Source organism: Cinclus cinclus, chromosome 30, assembly GCF_963662255.1.
Source record: "Cinclus cinclus chromosome 30, bCinCin1.1, whole genome shotgun sequence".
NCBI classification, from domain to species: Eukaryota; Metazoa; Chordata; class Aves; order Passeriformes; family Cinclidae; genus Cinclus; species Cinclus cinclus.
The window spans coordinates 773,441-784,219 of NC_085075.1; positions in this window are offsets into that span (position 1 = coordinate 773,441).

Sequence of the window (10,779 nt, forward strand, 5' to 3'; positions counted from 1 at the left end):
ACTTGGTCTTACAATGAACCATTTGATTCTTGGCCTTCATGGTGTCATAATGGTTCCTTGCTTCTATAGGTCCCCATGCTGTCACAGTTCATCCGTGGTCCTTTTGCGTCCCCTGGTGTCAAAAGGGATTCTTAGATTGTTAGCCTGCATTGGGTCACAATGGATCCTTGCTTCTCTTAACCCATGTGGTGTCACAATGCATCCCATGCCCTTTTAGGCCACTTGATGTCACAATGAATCATTTGAGTCTTGGCCTCCATGGTGACATAATAAATCCTTGCTTCTATTGGTCCCCGTGCTGTAACAATCCATCCCTGGCCCTTTTTATACCTCCTGGTGCCACAAGGGATCATTAGATTGTTAGCCTGCATTGGGTCACAATGGTTCCTTGCTTCTCTTAACCTCTGTGGTGTCACAATGCATTCCAAGACCTTTTAGGCCACTTGGTCTTACAATGAACCATTTCATTCTTGGCCTTCATGGTGTCATAATGGTTCCTTGCTTCTATAGGTCCCCATGCTGTCAGAGTTCATCCGTGGTCCTTTTGCGCCCCCTGGTGTCAAAAGGGATTCTTAGATTGTTAGCCTGCCTTGGGTCACAATGGTTGCTTGCTTCTCTTAACCCCTGTGGTGTCACAATGCATCCCATGCCCTTTTAGGCCACTTGATGTCACAATGAATCATTTCATTTTTGGCCTCCATGGTGGCATAATTGTACCAGGTTTTAATTAGGCCCCATGATTTCACAATTCATCCCTGGCCCGTTTACGCGCCCTGGTGTCACATGGGATTCTTAGATTGTTAGCCTCCATTGGGTAACAATGGATCCTTGCTTCTCTTAACCTCTGTGGTGTCACAATGCATTCCATGCCATTTTAGGCCACTTGATGTCACAATGAATCATTTGATTCTTGACCTCCATGGTGTCATAATGGTTCCTTTTTTCTATTGGGCCCCATGCTGTCACAATTCATCCCTGGCCCTTTTAGGCCCATTGGTGACACAAGGGACCATTACATTGTTAGCCTCCATTGGGTAACAATGGTTCCTTGCTTCTCTTAACCTCTGTGGTGTCACAATGCATTCCATGCCATTTTAGGCCACTTGATGTCACAATGAATCATTTGATTCTTGGCCTCCATGGTGTCATAATATTTCCATGTTTTTATTGTTCCCCATGCATTCACAATCCATCCCTGGCCCTTTTTATACCCCCTGGTGCCACAAGGGATTCTTAGATTGTTAGCCTGCATTGGGTCACAATGGTTCCTTGCTTCTCTTAACCCCTGTGGTGTCACAATGCATCCCATGCCCTTTTAGGCCACTTGATGTCACAATGAATCATTTCATTTTTGGCCTCCATGGTGGCATAATTGTACCAGGTTTTAATTGGGCCCCATGCTTTCACAATTCATCCCTGGCCCTTTTACGCCCCCTGGTAGCACATGGGATCCTGGGATTATTAGCCTCCATTGGGTCACAATGGATCCTTGCTTCTCTTAACCTCTGTGGTGTCACAATGCATCCCATGCCCTTTTAGAATACTTGGTCTTGCAATGAATCATTTGATCCTTGGCCTCCATGGTGACATAATAAATCCTTGCTTCTATTGGTCCCCGTGCTGTAACAATTCATCCCTGGCCCTTTTTATACACCCTGGTGCCACAAGGGATCATTAGATTGTTAACCTGCATTGGGTCACAATGTTTCCTTGCTTCTCTTAACCCCTGTGGTGTCACAATGCATCCCATGCCCTTTTAGGCCACTTGGTCTTAAAATGAACCATTTGATTCTTGGCCTTCATGGTGTCATAATGGTTCCCTGCTTCTATAGGTCCCCATGCTGTCAGAGTTCATCCGTGGTCCTTTTGCGCCCCCTGGTGTCAAAAGGGATTCTTAGATTGTTAGCCTGCCTTGAGTGACAATGGTTCCTTGCTTCTCTTAACCTCTGTGGTGTCACAATGCATCCCATGCCCTTTTAGGCCACTTGGTCTTACAATGAACCATTTGATTCTTGGCCTTCATGGTGTCATAATGGTTCCTTGATTCTATAGGTCCCCATGCTTTCACAATTCATCCCTGGCCCTTTTAGGCCCATTGGTGTCACAAGGGACCATTAGATTGTTAGCCTGCCTTGGGTCACAATTGTTCCTTGCTTCTCTTAACCCCTGTGGTTTCACAATGCATTCCATGCCATTTTAGGCCACTTGATGTCACAATGAATCATTTGATTCTTGGCCTCCATGGTGTCATAATGGTTCCTTGCTTCTATTGGGCCCCATGCTGTCACAATTCATCCCTGGCCCTTTTACGCCCCCTGGTGTCACATGGGATACTGGGATTATTAGCCTCCATTGGGTCACAATGGATCCTTGCTTCTCTTAACCTCTGTGGTGTCACAATGCATCCCATGCCCTCTTAGGCCACTTGATGTCACAATGAATCATTTGATTCTTGTCCTCCATGGTGACATAATAGATCCTTGCTTCTATTGGTCCACGTGCTGTAACAATCCATCCCTGGCCCTTTTTAAACCCTCTGGTGCCACAAGGGATCATTAGATTGTTAGCCTGCATTGGGTCACAATGGTTTCTTGCTTCTCTTAACCTCTGTGGTGTCACAATGCATTCCAAGCCCTTTTAGGCCACTTGGTCTTACAATGAACCATTTGATTCTTGGCCTTCATGGTGTCATAATGGTTCCTTGCTTCTATAGGTCCCCATGCTGTCCCAGTTAATCCGTGGTCCTTTTGCGCCCCCTGGTGTCAAAAGGGATTCTTAGATTGTTAGCCTGCCTTGAGTCGCAATGGTTCCTTGCTTCTCTTAACCCCTGTGGTGTCACAATGCCTCCCATGCCCTTTTAGGCCACTTGATGTCACAATGAATCATTTGATTTTTGGCCTTCATGGTGGCATAATTGTACCAGGTTTTAATTGGGCCCCATGCTTTCACAATTCATCCCTGGCCCTTTTAGGCCCATTGGTGTCACAAGGGACCATTAGATTGTTAGCCTCCATTGGGTAACAATGGTTCCTTGCTTCTCTAAACCTCTGTGGTGTCACAATGCATTCCATGCCATTTTAGGCCACTTGATGTCACAATGAATCATTTGATTCTTGGCCTCCATGGTGTCATAATGGTTCCTTGTTTCTATTGGGCCCCGTGCTGTAACAATTCATCCCTGGCCCTTTTAGGCCCATTGGTGACACAAGGGACCATTAGATTGTTAGCCTCCATTGGGTCACAATGGTTCCTTGCTTCTCTTAACCTCTGTGGTGTCACAATGCATTCCAAGCCCTTTTAGGCCACTTGGTCTTACAATGAACCATTTGATTCTTGGCCTTCATGGTGTCATAATGGTTCCTTGCTTCTATAGGTCCCCATGCTGTCACAGTTCATCCGTGGTCCTTTTGCGTCCCCTGGTGTCAAAAGGGATTCTTAGATTGTTAGCCTGCCTTGAGTCGCAATGGTTCCTTGCTTCTCTTAACCCCTGTGGTGTCACAATGCCTCCCATGCCCTTTTAGGCCACTTGATGTCACAATGAATCATTTGATTTTTGGCCTTCATGGTGGCATAATTGTACCAGGTTTTAATTGGGCCCCATGCTTTCACAATTCATCCCTGGCCCTTTTAGGCCCATTGGTGTCACAAGGGACCATTAGATTGTTCGCCTCCATTGGGTAACAATGGTTCCTTGCTTCTCTTAACCTCTGTGGTGTCACAATGCATTCCATGCCATTTTCGTCCACTTGATGTCACAATGAATCATTTGATTCTTGGCCTCCATGGTGTCATAATGGTTCCTTGTTTCTATTGGGCCCCGTGCTGTAACAATTCATGCCTGGCCCTTTTAGGCCCATTGGTGACACAAGGGACCATTAGATTGTTAGCCTCCATTGGGTCACAATGGTTCCTTGCTTCTCTTAACCTCTGTGGTGTCACAATGCATTCCAAGCCCTTTTAGGCCACTTGGTCTTACAATGAACCATTTGATTCTTGGCCTTCATGGTGTCATAATGGTTCCTTGCTTCTATAGGTCCCCATGCTGTCACAGTTCATCCGTGGTCCTTTTGCGTCCCCTGGTGTCAAAAGGGATTCTTAGATTGTTAGCCTGCCTTGAGTCGCAATGGTTCCTTGCTTCTCTTAACCCCTGTGGTGTCACAATGCCTCCCATGCCCTTTTAGGCCACTTGATGTCACAATGAATCATTTGATTTTTGGCCTTCATGGTGGCATAATTGTACCAGGTTTTAATTGGGCCCCATGCTTTCACAATTCATCCCTGGCCCTTTTAGGCCCATTGGTGTCACAAGGGACCATTAGATTGTTAGCCTCCATTGGGTAACAATGGTTCCTTGCTTCTCTTAACCTCTGTGGTGTCACAATGCATTCCATGCCATTTTCGTCCACTTGATGTCACAATGAATCATTTGATTCTTGGCCTCCATGGTGTCATAATGGTTCCTTGTTTCTATTGGGCCCCGTGCTGTAACAATTCATGCCTGGCCCTTTTAGGCCCATTGGTGACACAAGGGACCATTAGATTGTTAGCCTCCATTGGGTCACAATGGTTCCTTGCTTCTCTTAACCGCTGCGGTGTCACAATGCATACCATGCCCTTTTAGGCCACTTGATGTCACAATGAATCATTTGATTCTTGGCCTCCATGGTGTCATAATGGTTCCTTGTTTCTATTGGCCCACATGCTGTCACAATTCATCCCTGGCCCTTTTACGCCCCCTGGTGTCAAATGGGATCCAGGGATTATTAGCCTCCATTGGGTCACAATGGATCCTTGCTTCTCTTAACCCATATGGTGTCACAATGCATCCCATGCCCTTTTAGGCCACTTGATGTCACAATGAATCATTTCATTTTTGGCCTCCATGGTGGCATAATTGTACCAGGTTTTAATTAGGCCCCATGATTTCACAATTCATCCCTGGCCCGTTTACGCGCCCTGGTGTCAAAAGGGATTCTTAGATTGTTAGCCTCCATTGGGTAACAATGGATCCTTGCTTCTCTTAACCTCTGTGGTGTCACAATGCATTCCATGCCATTTTAGGCCACTTGATGTCACAATGAATCATTTGATTCTTGGCCTCCATGGTGTCATAATGGTTCCTTGTTTCTATTGGGCCCCATGCTGTCACAATTCATCCCTGGCCCTTTTACGCCCCCTGGTGTCAAATGGGATCCTAGGATAATTAGACCTCATTGGGTAACAATGGATCCTTGCATCTCTTAACCCCTGTGGTGTCACAATGCATCCCATGCCCTTTTAGGATACTTGGTCTTACAATGAATCATTTGATCCTTGGCCTCCATGGTGACATAATAAATCCTTGCTTCTATTGGTCCCCGTGCTGTAACAATTCATCCCTGGCCCTTTTTATAACCCCTGATGCCACATGGGGTCATTAGATTGTTAGCCTGCATTGGGTCACAATGGTTCCTTGCTTCTCTTAACCGCTGCGGTGTCACAATGCATCCCATGCCCGTTTAGGCCACTTGGTCTTAAAATGAGCCATTTGATTCTTGGCCTTCATGGTGTCATAATGGTTCCTTGCTTCTATAGGTCCCCATGCTGTCAGAGTTCATCCGTGGTCCTTTTTCGCCCCCTGGTGTCAAAAGGGATCATTAGATTGTTAGCCTGCTTTGGGTCACAATGGTTCCTTGCTTCTCTTAAGCTCTGTGGTGTCACAATGCATTCCAAGCCCTTTTAGGCCACTTGGTCTTACAATGAACCATTTGATTCTTGGCCTTCATGGTGTCATAATGGTTCCTTGCTTCTATAGGTCCCCATGCTGTCAGAGTTCATCCGTGGTCCTTTTGTGCCCCCTGGTGTCAAAAGGGATTCTAAGATTGTTAGCCTGCCTTGGGTCACAATTGTTCCTTGCTTCTCTTAACCTCTGTGGTGTCACAATGCATTCCATGCCATTTTAGGCCACTTGATGTCACAATGAATCATTTGATTCTTGGCCTCCATGGTGTCATAATGGTTCCTTGTTTCTATTGGGCCCCATGCTGTCACAATTCATCCCTGGCCCTTTTACGCCCCCTGGTGTCACATGGGATACTGGGATTATTAGCCTCCATTGGGTCACAATGGATCCTTGCTTCTCTTAACCTCTGTGGTGTCACAATGCATCCCATGCCCTCTTAGGCCACTTGATGTCACAATGAATCTTTTGATTCTTGTCCTCCATGGTGACATAATAGATCCTTGCTTCTATTGGTCCACGTGCTGTAACAATCCATCCCTGGCCCTTTTTAAACCCTCAGGTGCCACAAGGGATCATTAGATTGTTAGCCTGCATTGGGTCACAATGGTTCCTTGCTTCTCTTAACCTCTGTGGTGTCACAATGCATTCCAAGCCCTTTTAGGCCACTTGGTCTTACAATGAACCATTTGATTCTTGGCCTTCATGGTGTCATAATGGTTCCTTGCTTCTATAGGTCCCCATGCTGTCACAGTTCATCCGTGGTCCTTTTGCGTCCCCTGGTGTCAAAGGGGATTCTTAGATTGTTAGCCTGCCTTGAGTCGCAATAGTTCCTTGCTTCTCTTAACCCCTGTGGTGTCACAATGCCTCCCATGCCCTTTTAGGCCACTTGATGTCACAATGAATCATTTGATTTTTGGCCTTCATGGTGGCATAATTGTACCAGGTTTTAATTGGGCCCCATGCTTTCACAATTCATCCCTGGCCCTTTTAGGCCCATTGGTGTCTCAAGGGACCATTAGATTGTTAGCCTCCATTGGGTAACAATGGTTCCTTGCTTCTCTTAACCGCTGCGGTGTCACAATGCATCCCATGCCCTTTTAGGCCACTTGATGTCACAATGAATCATTTGATTCTTGGCCTCCATGGTGTCATAATGGTTCCTTGTTTCTATTGGGCCCCATGCTGTCACAATTCATCCCTGGCCCTTTTACGCCCACTGGTGTCACATGGGATCGTGGGATTATTAGCCTCCATTGGGTCACAATGGATCCTTGCTTCTCTTAACCTCTGTGGTGTCACAATGCATCCCATGCCCTTTTAGGCCACTTGATGTCACAATGAATCATTTGAGTCTTGGCCTCCATGGTGACATAATAAATCCTTGCTTCTATTGGTCCCCGTGCTGTAACAATCCATCCCTGGCCCTTTTTATACACCCTGGTGCCACAAGGGATCATTAGATTGTTAGCCTTCATTGGGTCACAATGGTTCCTTGCTTCTCTTAACCTGTGTGGTGTCACAATGCATTCCAAGACGTTTTAGGCCACTTGGTCTTACAATGAACCATTTGATTCTTGGCCTCCATGGTGTCATAACGGTTCCCTGCTTCTATAGGTCCCCATGCTGTCAGAGTTCATGTGTGGTCCTTTTGCGCCCCCTGGTGTCAAAAGGGATTCTTCGATTGTTAGCCTGCCTTGGGTCACAATGGTTCCTTGCTTCTCTTAACCCCTGTGGTGTCACAATGCATCCCATGCCCTTTTAGGCCACTTGATGTCACAATGAATCATTTCATTTTTGGCCTTCATGGTGGCAAAATTGTACCAGGTTTTAATTAGGCCCCATGATTTCACAATTCATCCCTGGCCCTTTTACGCGCCCTGGTGTCACATGGGATTCTTAGATTGTTAGCCTCCATTGGGTAACAATGGATCCTTGCTTCTCTTAACCTCTGTGGTGTCACAATGCATTCCATGCCATTTTAGGCCACTTGATGTCACAATGAATCATTTGATTCTTGACCTCCATGGTGTCATAATGGTTCCTTGTTTCTATTGGGCCCCATGCTGTCACAATTCATCCCTGGCCCTTTTAGGCCCATTGGTGTCACAAGGGACCATTACATTGTTAGCCTCCATTGGGTAACAATGGTTCCTTGCTTCTCTTAACCTCTGTGGTGTCACAATGCATTCCATGCCATTTTAGGCCACTTGATGTCACAATGAATCATTTGATTCTTGGCCTCCACGGTGTCATAATATTTCCATGTTTTTATTGTGCCCCATGCATTCACAATCCTTCCCTGGCCCTTTTTATACCCCCTGGTGCCACAAGGGATTCTTAGATTGTTAGCCTGCATTGGGTCACAATGGTTCCTTGCTTCTCTTAACCCCTGTGGTGTCACAATGCATCCCATGCCCTTTTAGGCCACTTGATGTCACAATGAATCATTTCATTTTTGGTCTCCATGGTGGCATAATTGTACCAGGTTTTAATTGGGCCCCATGCTTTCACAATTCATCCCTGGCCCTTTTACGCCCCCTGGTGTCAAATGGGATCCTGGGATTATTAGCCTCCATTGGGTCACAATGGATCCTTGCTTCTCTTAACCTCTGTGGTGTCACAATGCATCCCATGCTCTTTTAGGCCACTTGATGTCACAATGAATCATTTGAGTCTTGGCCTCCATGGTGACATAATAAATCCTTGCTGCTATTGGTCCCCGTGCTGTAACAATTCATCCCTGGCCCTTTTCATACCCCCTGCTGCCACAAGGGATCATTAGATTGTTAGCCTGACTTGGGTCACAATGGTTCCTTGCTTCTCTTAATCGCTGTGGTGTCACAATGCATTCCATGCCCTTTTAGGCCACTTGGTCTTAAAATGAACCATTTGATTCTTGGCCTTCATGGTGTCATAATGGTTCCTTGCTTCTATAGGTCCCCATGCTGTCACAGTTCATCCCTGGTCCTTTTGCGCCCCCTGGTGTCAAAAGGGATTCTTAGATTGTTAGCCTGCATTGGGTCACAATGGTTCCTTGCTTCTCTTAACCTCTGTGGTGTCACAATGCATTCCAAGCCCTTTTAGGCCACTTGGTCTTACAATGAACCATTTGATTCTTGGCCTTCATGGTGTCATAATGGTTCCTTGCTTCTATAGGTCCCCATGCTGTCAGAGTTCATCCGTGGTCCTTTTGCGCCCCCTGGTGTCTCAAGGGATCATTAGATTGTTAGCCTGCCTTGGGTCACAATGGTTCCTAGCTTCTCTTAACCCCTGTGGTGTCACAATGCATCCCATGCCCTTTTAGGCCACTTGATGTCACAATGAATCATTTGATTCTTGGCCTCCATGGTGGCATCATAGATCTTTGCTTCTATTGGTCCCCGTGCTGTAACAATCCATCCCTGGCCATTTTAGGCCCCCTGGTGTCTCAAGGGATCATTAGATTGTTAGCCTGCATTGGGTCACAATGGTTCCTTGCTTCTCTTAACCCCTGTGGTGTCACAATGCATCCCATGCCCTTTTCGGCCACTTGGTGTTACAATGAATCATTTGAGTCTTGGCCTCTATTGTGTCATAATATTTCCATGTTTTTATTGTTCCCCATGCTATCACAATTCATCCCTGGCCCTTTTACAACCCCTGGTGACACAATGGATCATTAGATTGTTAGCCTGCATTGGGTCACAATGGTTCCTTGCTTCTCTTAAGCTCTGTGGTGTCACAATGCATTCCAAGCCCTTTTAGGCCACTTGGTCTTACAATGAACCATTTGATTCTTGGCCTTCATGGTGTCATAATGGTTCCTTGCTTCTATAGGTCCCCCTGCTGTCACAGTTCATCCGTGGTCCTTTTCCGCCCCCTGGTGTCAAAAGGGATTCTAAGATTGTTAGCCTGCCTTGGGTCACAATGGTTCCTTGCTTCTCTTAACCCCTGTCGTGTCACAATGCATCCCATGCCCTTTTAGGCCACTTGATGTCACAATGAATCATTTGATTTTTTGCCTCCATGGTGGCATAATTGTACCAGGTTTTAATTGGGCCCCATGCTTTCACAATTCATCCCTGGCCCTTTTTATGCCCCCTGGTAGCACATGGGATCCTGGGATTATTAGCCTCCATTGGGTCACAATGGATCCTTGCTTCTCTTAACCTCTGTGGTGTCACAATGCATTCCATGCCATTTTAGGCCACTTGATGTCACAATGAATCATTTGATTCTTGGCCTCCATGGTGTCATAATGGTTCCTTGTTTCTATTGGGCCCCATGCTGTCACAATTCCTCCCTGGCCCTTTTACGCCCCCCGGTGTCAAATGGGATCCTGGGATTATTAGCCTCCATTGGGTCACAATGGATCCTTGCTTCTCTTAACCTCTGTGGTGTCACAATGCATCCCATGCCCTTTTAGGATACTTGGTCTTACAATGAATCATTTGATCCTTGGCCTCCATGGTGACATAATAAATCCTTGCTTCTATTGGTCCCCGTGCTGTAACAATTCATCCCTGGCCCTTTTTATACCCCCTGGTGCCACAAGGGATCATTAGATTGTTAACCTGCATTGGGTCACAATGGTTCCTTGCTTCTCTTAACCCCTGTGGTGTCACAATGCATCCCATGCCCTTTTAGGCCACTTGGTCTTAAAATGAACCATTTCATTCTTGGCCTTCATGGTGTCATAATGGTTCCTTGCTTCTATAGGTCCCCATGCTGTCCCAGTTAATCCGTGGTCCTTTTGCGCCCCCTGGTGTCAAAAGGGATTCTTAGATTGTTAGCCTGCCTTGAGTCACAATGGTTCCTTGCTTCTCTTAACCTCTGTGGTGTCACAATGCATTCCAAGCCCTTTTAGGCCACTTGGTCTTACAATGAACCATTTGATTCTTGGCCTTCATGGTGTCATAATGGTTCCTTGTTTCTATTGGGCCCCATGCTGTCACAATTCATCCCTGGCCCTTTTAGGCCCATTGGTGTCACAAGGGACCATTAGATTGTTAGCCTCCATTGGGTTACAATTGTTCCTTGCTTCTCTTAACCTCTGTGGTGTCACAATGCATTCCATG